We start from the raw sequence: 11,009 nt of genomic DNA on the forward strand, positions 1-11,009 counted from the left end.
GGACAGATACGTGTAACTGCATTACATCAGCCGCTGTTCATAGATCAAATTTAAGACGACAACAGATGTGCTGTGTCATCAGCCTGTGGAATCAGTAGGATGTCGTATGGCTAAAATGAGTTGATTCTGGCCAGAAGGAAAAACATTATGGATTCATTTCTGCTGGTTTATGCACCTTCACCACGTTCTAATTTACTTTGTATTATTTATGTTGTCACATATCCGGGCAACATTCTACTTTCTGAGCTTTAATCCAAAATGCCCTGCAGCATCTCGACCTGTATGTAATTATGAGTCAGGTGCTGTAGTAATGGGTCAAGTTGTTCTGAGATTGATTTTCGAGATAATTGCAGGTAAAAGGTTGTTTCATGCTGAGCTTTGATGGTTCATGCAGAGAAAAGGTTTCCGAGTCGGTGTAGGAATCTGCTTCAGAGCTAGATTTTACATTTGTATTAAAATTTAAAATGTGATTTTAGCAGTTCATTTATCACTCCTCGGTATTGCTGTTTTCTGCTCATCACACTATTTTATTGTGTGTGGATGTGTGTGCTCACCAGTGGTTGTCTGCAACACACGGATAGAAAGTCTGTGTCACCAAAACAGCATTTAGTTCTGCATGTACACAGTCCCAACATGGTGCACCTCACTGGTGCAAAGGAAGGATGCAAAATCAAGCTACAGTTTAAGAGATAAGAAAAACCTTTAATAGTCGCACAGCGGGGAAATCACTTCGCACAACAGCAGTACAGGGCAGAGGAATACAGCAACATAATCAAAAACAATTAAAAAGGCACTTCAGACACTTCGTGTTGGCACAGTGCAATGCAGTAAAGTACAGGTAGAGTCTCAGTCTCCTCAGAAAGTGGAGTCTGCTCTGACCCTTCCTGTTCAGTGCATCTGTGTGATGAGTCCAGTCCAGATTATTGTTCAGATGCACACCCAGGTGCTAAGAGTCCACTCTCCCTCCCCTGGTTCTGCTGGCACCAGTCCACAAAGTTCTGAGTGAGTCCTCTGTACTCTGCATCGTCATCACAGAACAGAAACTAATATGCTGTCGGTAGTATTGATTCTGAAAGGATGAGCCGTATTGCAATAGATTATACACTGCATCGTTACACTGTGAATGACAACCCAATCAACTCACTGTTCACATACAGTATGAGCTTATGAAGCCCTTTGTGGCGTAACGCCTTTGTCTTGGCCTCAAGTTGAGACACAGCGAGTCTTTGTTGTGTTTACCTTTGCTCTCCCTGTTGCCCTCACTGCTCCAGCCTCCAGCACAGAACAGCAGTGCTGTGTTCATCCTGCTGAGCCATTCTCTCGTGGAATTCATCCATCCACCTCCAGGGCACCATAAGTTAAAGAGAAGACATTTATTAACCTTCTACGTTATAATTGTGAGTTGTTCTGTATCTGTTTATGTTTGGATAGAATAGCAAATATTAGAAGCCTTGAGTCCTAAGTGTTTTAAAATGTAACAGGAACCACCGAAACAACCTTTCAGGAATTCATGATTAAGTGCGTCTTCATGCACTTAAGTCACCAGGTTACAGTCGTTTTCTCGGTGTAAGCTGATTAGCCAGCTGTTGAGTAAACAGGAAGCATGCTTCTGTAATGGGCGTAGGGGATTAGCAGAACCTGATTTGTCCTAAGAAAGGCCGATGTCTCCGCAACGCGTGGAGTGACACACTGTGAGCATGGCTCCTTTCTGCAAAGCACCGCTTTGCTGCCTGTGACAGACACTTCTGGGGGGGGGGGGGGGGGGGGGGGGGCAAGCTAAGATAATGCAATGTGCTGATTGCATGTTTCATTGTCATTTCACTGTGGTGGCCCACAAGTCAAAGAGAACGTCTGCTGGTTCCTGGCTGCACGCTTCCCCTCGTTGACAGGCGGGGCAGCACACGGTGGATGACACGAGATAGGATCGAGCCTGCTCAGACATGTGGATGTCTGTACGTAAATGGTCCCCTACCTGCTGCATGTGCCTTGGGCTGAAAGCGTCTTAACAAAGCCTCACTGTTTGATTCTTTCCCACTTACTCATCCTTATCTTCAAATGCTGGTTTGATCACATCCTGCTGGATCAGCGTGCGTTTATACTGTGGCTTGTGATCATTGCTTTGTTCACTTCCATGTTGTTCTCAGCGCAGACAGCTACGGAGGTACAGTAGATTTTACATATTTGGTAGCGTGATTTCAGATGTAATTATCTTTTAACAGGTACATTGCGTGTGGCTGAATACACTATTAACTATGCTCTATTATTTTTATTGGTCTGTTGACTCGTGAGACAACGTCACAAGTAAAAGGTATGTGTGCTTTAGCATCTTTGTCAACATCTGGCGTTTTAACTGTCTCGCCTCCTCACTGTGGCTAAAATACCACAGCACCACGCAATCACTCATCCTACGTCAGCCATGAAAATAACCTGAAGCTTTGATTCTACACTGATGTGTGCGACTTCGGCCTCCGAAAACAACAATTCGAGGAAAAAGGGCAAAGGAATCCTTTAAGGTCTTCTATTGAAACCTGCCTGGCTGTCACCCCCCCCTTTTCGTCATATTCAGTCCCCTTTTCTTACTTCTTCTCATGTATACACATGAGAAGAAGTAAGAATCAAAGGTGAGCCTGATCGAGTGAACTACTGTGTTTAACCTGTTCTACTGAGGTCAACCCAGCTACAGTAGGACATAATAAAGTCTCTTTCTACAGTGATTTATTATTCCTAGCAACATCATGGTACTTACTTAGGGTGGAAACCTCCTGCTATTACATGCTGGGGTATTTTCTTTGATGGGAACATGAGTTTGTTTGCATAATTACTCATCAAATTGAGAGTAATAGCTGTATTCACGCTGTAAATACAAGCAAGCACATACCACAATCTTTTTTTATGTTCTTAACACAGCTTATTACACACCTTTAACTTTTGAGGAGGAGAGTTCACTGTTAAAGCCACATTGAACCGGTTCTCTGAGTTCATTCACGTTTCTATCTTTAAACATTTCTGCATGCGTCCCCAGGGAGGCCCGGGGCACATTCAGGTGCTTCTGTACCTGACCGTGTAATTATTTGGGTCTTATATAAGTAATGAAACTGCTCGGTATTTAAATTGGGCCTGTGGCTGCCTTCCAAAATGACTGTCGCCAAACAAAACAGGCCAATTGTTCCTGGAAGTGCACGCTCAATCTCAGAGATGTAGCGCAAGATCACTATCTGCACTTCTTAAGAAAGGCAAAGGTCTGAATGAAGGTGGAAGCACTAAAAGGGGCAGAACTGCATAACTGTGTAGTCATGGGTATAATACCGTCTGACATGCTCATATTGAACGCGTGACATAATGTATTTATGTCTGTGTGATACACACGAGGCTAATGTGTGAATCATTTGACAGACGAGACAGATTTAGGTGATAATGCGGTTTGTGGATCATTTTAATGCTGATATAAGCATATTTTACACTTCTGTGAAAAATAGGATAATTATTGTTAGTGCAGAGTTATGCAGCACTGTGATGCATGTTATAATTATTAGTGTGACCTTCATTTGAAGACACCTGATAAGCAGCTCTGACGGTGGCCTCATAATAAATAATAAAGCGCATGGATATTCACTGTTGTTACTATGGTGGTAGAGTGTAAAACGCCGAAATCTGCCCGAAAATGCTCATATGTTGCTAAAATGTGAAGCATTGGTGGTCCTGAAACAACTGCACATCAAAGTGTAAAACTGCAGGACGGGTTCAACTCCGAATAAGCAACCGTTTATAAGCCCACTGTCCTAACAGAGACACCCTTTATGTTTCTGGAGACACATTAGGAAAGTGCTTCAGCTGGGCCCATTTGTTCTTCTGTTCGGATAAGGGACAGGTTTCTAAACGCAAAACACTTTTCGAGCGCTCTGCAGACAATGCCGCTTTGAGCCAGCGCGGGGATACACCAGCTGGTGGTGCTGCCATTTCAAAAGGGAGCGGGGCTCAAGCTGCCAGTGGGGACACATAAATTAGCATCTTGAAAGACACCAGCTAGATTTATTTTCCAACTGGGAGAGCAAAACCCGACAGGGTCACTGTTCTCTAAATACACAACCTTAAATATAAACCCCATTTTCTGCCCACTAACTGCAATATACACATCAGAGGGACGCTTCCCTGGCAGGCAGTAATTGCTTGATTTGAATACTCCCCCTCCCCGAATCGTGTTTAGGGTTCACTGTCAATCAATAAGGTCTGTTGGTCAATGAAGACTTCCCAGCTGAACCATCCTCGTGTTTGTGCTTAGGAGCCTAATTGAAGGATTTCCACCGGGGCTTTTGTGATTCGAGGCGCTGGAACAAAAAAGGCGAAGCAGTCAAAATTAAAAAGAGGTGTAACGACTCTGACATCGACTGATGTTCCAGCATCGCAAACAAAGTGAGGATGTGGAAGTTTTTTGATGGATGCACACAAGTCCAAAGTTACCAACGTGCCAGAAGCAAAGCTGTAAAACCAGACTCAGCACGTTTTTTCAAGCATCGTGTTTTGACAGCTTTCATGTGAGGGATCAGGAGATAGCGCTAATGGCCTGTGATGTAACGTCATGACGACGATGTTCTCGCCAGCGGGCCAAGTCGAATGGAGGAGTTAGTGAGCCCGGGCCCTGACAGACACCTCCAGCTCTCCTCCCATCACTCCCTGCCTGATATACTGCTCCTGCATTTGAGAGTGCAGGGAGGGTCCTGGAGTTAATTCCCAGAAAGGATCATCCTCCACTCCCCTCATGTCGAGGAGTCAAAGCCATATCTCAGGCTAATGCAGTGGTCAATGTTTGGATTCCAATGGAAGAAAACAGTCACGAGTTTCTTAAACTACTAACCTTCACTTTTTTTAAAGACATTGTAATCTACACATACAGACTGTGTTTAGGTTTTAGTGACCAAGGTCATGAACCTGCTATAACCCTGTAGTTACAGTTACAGTAATTGTGTTTATCAGGGTTTTTTGGAGAGCACTGCGTTTCCTCATGCAGTAGATTGAAGTCACAAACTGCTACTTGCATTAGCGACAGTTGCCCGTACACAGGTTATATAAATACACATTGAGCCCTCTCCATAATCTGTTTTCACTTTCTTATCTGCCGCGGTGAAGCATCCGTTATCCGACTGCAACCTTAGCGTTTGGGAAAACACAAGTGTGCATTAAAATAACAGGGCTTTCGCTAGAGGCGGCGCATGCTTCTCCTGTGCTCAAAGGTAGCCTGTTGGACAATGTTTGTTCTGTTATGAGATCCCACACAGCTGACCGTAAGCGCGTGTGTGTGGGTGTGTGTGTCTGTGAGATAGGACGATAGCACATGTGTACATGGCGGCGGGGGACTACATGCGTGTACACGGGCGACTCTATGTCTGTGCATGTGTGCGAGTGATAAAGACGGCCCGTTATCGCTGCATATCAGCAAGCTTCCAGCCTAAGACCCATGTGATTTCTAAATGTGGTTCTTATTCTAAAGAGTCTGACTTTCATTCGCTTCGGACACAGCGGGATTCACAAAACGCAGCAGCGCGGACCTGATCAACTCTCCAGGTTGAGTTTGGAGCTTTTTTGTGAGCCCGCTGTGAAAACCATGATAATGATTTATAGTCCAGCTTTATACCTGAAGCAGATAGTATCAACTCAGATATTGTGCTGCTCTCAGGTCATTGGATACATTCCACTGCATTTTACGGTATTAAAGATCATATTTAACTTGATGCCATTCAGACATTTTGCACTAGCAAACAGAAAGTCAGCAAAACTACTGTAACATCTAGTGCATCAGTAATCTGAACCAGCATCTCGATCCCAGGTAGTGCTGCTCCCTGCATGGCCCTCTGGACAAAGTAGGCCATGGTGTCTGGGTTTTGGGCCCCAGCCTGGAGTTACTGTAACAGGCGTATAGTTACTGGCACACACCATGAAGGATAGAGGAGAGGCTGCATTTTAGTCATACACACAGTAAGAGCGTTCATGCTTGAGTTAAATTCAGCCCTCTGAAAAACTGAATATCAGGCCTGTACAAATAAAGCATAAGCATTTCAGAAATATGATAACAATCTTGCCTCGGATCCACCGATTTGTGCTCTGGCGACTTGGCTCATTTCCACTCAGTGGAAAATCCTGCTCCAAATTCCTTAATTGCCAAACTTCTTCAAGTTTGCAAAGCCAAAAAAAAAGGTCCGAAATAAAGTAGAATTATGTTTCAGAATTACTGCAACATGTGATTTAGTGGGTGGTACATGTACAGGATAAGTTGTACATTAACTATAGCGTTATTTTCTTGTGGCTGGTGGCTATTAAAAAAACTACTACTCTCTGCTTGACTTATTTGTTACAACTATGTTGTTATCTTCTTTACACATATTTAGATGAAAGCTGTGTGTGGTGTGAAGGTGTGTTTCTGTAGATCTGCTTGTTTCTATGCAACTGTTTTCGACTACTCAGCTTGTTTGATTGCATCTATCACCACTTAACGATATCCACCTGTTACGACAGTGGGCCGAGGGCTATCAATCACGGTCTGAGGGGACGGGGGGGGGGTGCTGGTGGTGGGGGGAGGAACCAGAGAGCCTTTCAGATGAGTGGGTGAGGAGACAGATAGCTTTCTTGACAAGTTACAGACCAGTAAAGCATGCAGATAATGTGAGGAAAGGGGATCAGCGAGACAGAGACGGTCAGAGCCGTGGAGAGCAACATGAGACAAAACTACAGAGGAGATTCAGAGAAACTCCAGCTGCTGTAGTTAGAGACCGCTCTAATAAAAAAATCAACACAGTTTATATGAAAATATTTCTGGAAATTGTGAAGCGCCAGGTATTTTATTTCTTGTGACAAAGTCAAATCAATAAAAGCAAATGAAAAATGCAATGTAAGAAAAAAGAATTTACTTTTGAGCATTTTTTTTCGGTATTCCTTCCTGTCGAGCATGTGGAAAACATCCCACATCTGCTACTTCCAGCAGGATGAAAGACGAGCTCAGAATTATGTACTAACATTTCACCTGGACTTGGCAGGTGAGACACACTGTACATCACAGATTTGACATTTTATAGTTATCTGTGTACAAAGCCAAACATTTCAGTATCTAACCTATTCTTGTGGAAATTTTGAATAAGAGGCCAAGAAAATAGTTAATCGGAGCACGAGTTTCAGGTTAAACAAACAGCCAAAAGTGCACACAGTAGCTTCTACTAAGCAGAGACCAACAAGGAGCGCGCTGGCGGGGGCCTCAAACTGTTGTCTCAAGGTTCCCGAGGTATCTGCTGGAACGCCGGTGAACAGGTGTACCGGTGCCCTGTTAGCCATGTTAATGAAATCATTAGTGCCAGTGTCTCTGTGGGATTGGGAGGCGGAACTGTCTACCGTCTGTTTTACAACAAAAGGCCTTCACCCGATATGGCGCTCAGGATATGAAGCAAACAAACTCCACCCAATGCTTTTTAAAAGAAGAAATAAAACAAGAACCATCTATACATCCATTAAAGTTTAAGAACGACACAAGTAGCAGTGCAGTGTTTGATCTAGTTTGACCTCTCCTAAAAATGATGGAGGCACTGGAACCAGCCCAGCTGTCATGGGCTGAGGGGCTAGCTCTGATAGTTGTAAGGTGACAGCGCTCACCACTACACTGCTGCGTACACGCATTCTGGCTAAATATTTGACAAGCGAGGCAGCTCCGAGTCTTTGGGCCATTTACTTTTACTGCACAGACCAATTCTGCCAACCAAAATTACATTTGTGAAGCAGACATTAAGGATTGTTCCCTGTAACAATTCTTCAATTACAGCCAGGATCAATGTCCACTGGGTTAAAGTGTTCTGCAGCACAGCCGATGCACCGTGCACTAAAATGACTCTAAGTTACCTTTGGACTTGGGGAGAGTGTGTCACAGATACCGCCTATCACTCCTATTCATAAAATGCCTGTCGGAGAGCTCTGACAGCCAGATTCACATGCCTGGTTTATCTTGCTCATTTTATTGAGCATCTCGTCCAGCTGAAGACAGAAAACACTGTAGAGGAATTGATTGGTTGTCAGCAATGCAGAGTAATAGCTCTGCTCATTTTCCATTGAAAATATATATTTTTCTCTCCATCTGCTTTGAGAGACTGATGCCGTGATGAGAGGAGGCAGAGATCAATGAAGTGCTGTCTCTGCGAGGATGAATACGGCTCTGGATGGAAGGCCGATTCTCACCCTGGACGGTTCAGTCGATCACCTGACGCCCAGGGTACATGATACACCTCCAGCAAATTGTACACCACCCAACTTCCTGCTTCTCAGCCCATGAATGCCAAAGCCCTGGACATTAATCGACTTAGGATGAAACCATACAATAGTTAGGAAGATGAAGCAATGAAAAAAAAGTGTGTCTACACTCTGAAAGCAATTCCAGCAACCCCCTGAAGACAGTTTATGAGATCCATTTACTAGTCAGTTAATACACACACTCTGTGGTTCTTCCAGCCCCGGTGTTGTTTTTCCCTGACGTGTCCTGCAGTCAAACAATGCCACATTCATTCGGCAGCCCGAGACTTAACAAGAGGGCGATGCAAATTAAAGTGGCATTAATTTCATTACAAGCGGGACACGGCGAGGGATAAAACATTAGAGTAATTCAACTGAGAGCCTGACAGAAAGCTGAAAAGGCGGCAGGCCACTCGCCTACAGCTGCTGCAGCGTGAAAGCCCCAGAATAACCCTAGAAAAGTAAGAACCACACACCAGCCATTAAAAAGGCCAACGGCGCTGATTATACATTTGTAGTAGCACTTCATAACATCCACCAGTGGCCAATTTCCATCAGCCAAGTAATAGTAATGTACATTATTTGAATTCCCTACACAGATCAGAATGAAAACATTTTAAACTTAGCAAGTAATAGACAAGCAGCTAATTCAAACAAGCCCCATTTTTACATCTTATCTCCTGTGCTCCCCTGTAAACGGCAGCTCCTTGCTTGGTCACTGCGGCGGGTTATTTTTGGGCGGTTGTGTGAAATGTGTGTTGGTACTTGAGTCTCAAGTGGACCTCTGGCTCCGACAGGATGTGAGGCTCACAGACATGGTTTGAGTGTCACTCTACAAAGCGCAGCACAGAGGAGACCCGGCGTCGCCCCTGGTTGTCTACGTGCAAACGTCCCACACTTTGTAGAACCCAACTAAAACATGTCATCTATTCGGGGGGGGTGCTCATCACTGCGTGAGAGTAAAGTGTAGTTGTTTAACATCAAAACATGCATGAGTGGGGTAAAACTGATGAAAGGGGACGTATGGAGTAATGCAGGCAGGTGCACATTACGTGCCAAGCCTGTTTGTCCTGTAGCTGCCTTTGCTGTATCTCAAAGGGTACGAGAAAGAATGACTGAACCACCCAGAGTCAAATAATCATTAGGAGTCTGGAGTCTGAGGCTGAAGAGTGGACAGATTTGCGACATCAAAGGAGCTCCCATGCTGTGAACACCCATGCCGCAGCCTTCTTCATGGCACAATGCTGAAATAATTACCTTCCCGTTGTTGCGTGAGAGACGGAGAGGCTATCAGTTTAGCGCGCTTTCATTAAACCCTCCAAAGCAGCTCAAGTAGTTATTAAGTGCAGTGTTGAGTGGTTTTTATGTGTTTATGTACAGTTCCAGTTTGATCATTAGCGACTTGGCTCGGACTATAGGGGAGGATCATTAAAACGACAGGGTAATGTGATCACAGCTCTGTTTGCTGTATACAGCAGGCTGAAGCCAGTCGGTCGCACTGGTGGAAGCCACTAATTGCTTTTACCTGGACCCTTCAGAGCGCGATGGCGTTTCATTAGACAAATACTTTGTCCTTGCTTTCTCATTATAGAACCGGTTTATTCCTCCCAGACGTTGCCTGTGAGTGTGTCTGTGTTTTACTTAAGAACGGTTGACACAAATTAAGGTGGCGTGGGATACAGTATATTTCCGTTCCACTGTACGCAGCAGCATACCTGCAACAGGGAGAAGCATCCGCGGCATCTGCATTCTGTACAGTAGACAGTGACGGATAATTAAAGGGTTCACTTTACCACTTGAGCTCACCTACACGCCTCCAAGAACCCTTAAGGAGGGTGATATCATTAGGAAGACGGTATTTACCGCTTGCAACAGTGAGTGACATACGCGTGAACCATAGTACTTAGTGGGAGACAAAACGGCAATGTGGACTATAAACCTTAATGGCGGTGGTGCTTTAAATGTCCCCAACTGGGGCAGCTTGAAGATGAGTGGGTTCTCACTTAGAAAGTTTCATTAACCACATGCCACCGGAGTCTGTGCGACAGAGCATTATCCATTATTATTGTGTCTGGTGGTGAAATGCAGAATTACTGTCAGCATAACAAGTGACAAACTAACGGGCCGAGCTGTCAAATCAACCACCAAAAAGCCTCCGTGAGCAACGAGAGGGGGTTTTGCTGTGCGGCGCTGTAAACATCCGGCCTGCAAAACGTCCTTTATATCAGGTTGTGAAATTATAAACGAGCTGTTTATTTTTTCCCCGAAAGAGGCAAGGATGCAGCCCGAGCGACGGCGAAAGGGAGAGGCAGTGCTTCCAGAGACAGGGGGAGGAGGAGAGAGTGAAGCCTGAGAGGAAGTTGAGCGGCACGAACGGCTCTGCGGCGCCGCTGGCGGACGCTCAGACGTGCGGCGGGTTGCTATGACACCGATGGGCCCGGCAGGAGACAGCGCATCACAGGGCGTCCGGCGCTGGAGCGGCCGGCGCTGATGATGACACGCCGTCTAATGACGGGCACAGAGCTCGTTACCGGCACAGTTTTCAGCCTAATTGGGGATAATCTTCAGCAAATAGTTTCGGGTCGAATCAAAGGGGAGAGGAAGTGAAGCGCCTTGCGGTGGGGAAACAGAGGACGTACTGTAGCAGGACGTGGACAAGCAGTGGCTTTCTTTAAACACTAGCTGAATTAACGTGTATCCGATTTCATTTTTTTTTCCTATAGCACAACCAAAACTGCATTTTCTACGCC

The 11,009-nt window shown here is 45.0% G+C and overlaps 1 long non-coding RNA gene across 7 annotated transcripts in view; it reads right to left on the bottom strand.

The window, feature by feature from the left end:
• LOC114853044 (uncharacterized) overlaps window positions 1-11,009 on the bottom strand; it is a 101,915-nt gene that overhangs the window by 68,274 nt on the left and 22,632 nt on the right. For 6 of the 7 annotated variants that reach the window (XR_005897510.2, XR_008694358.1, XR_008694356.1 and 3 more), the window contains exon 1: window positions 1,240-1,761. This is a non-coding gene — a long non-coding RNA (uncharacterized LOC114853044). Of the gene's footprint in view, window positions 1-1,239; window positions 1,762-11,009 lie in introns of those variants that run through there. The other variant, XR_008694357.1, reaches the window with a different exon arrangement.

The sequence above is a fragment of the Betta splendens genome, chromosome 4, assembly GCF_900634795.4.
Source record: "Betta splendens chromosome 4, fBetSpl5.4, whole genome shotgun sequence".
NCBI lineage: Eukaryota > Metazoa > Chordata > Actinopteri > Anabantiformes > Osphronemidae > Betta > Betta splendens.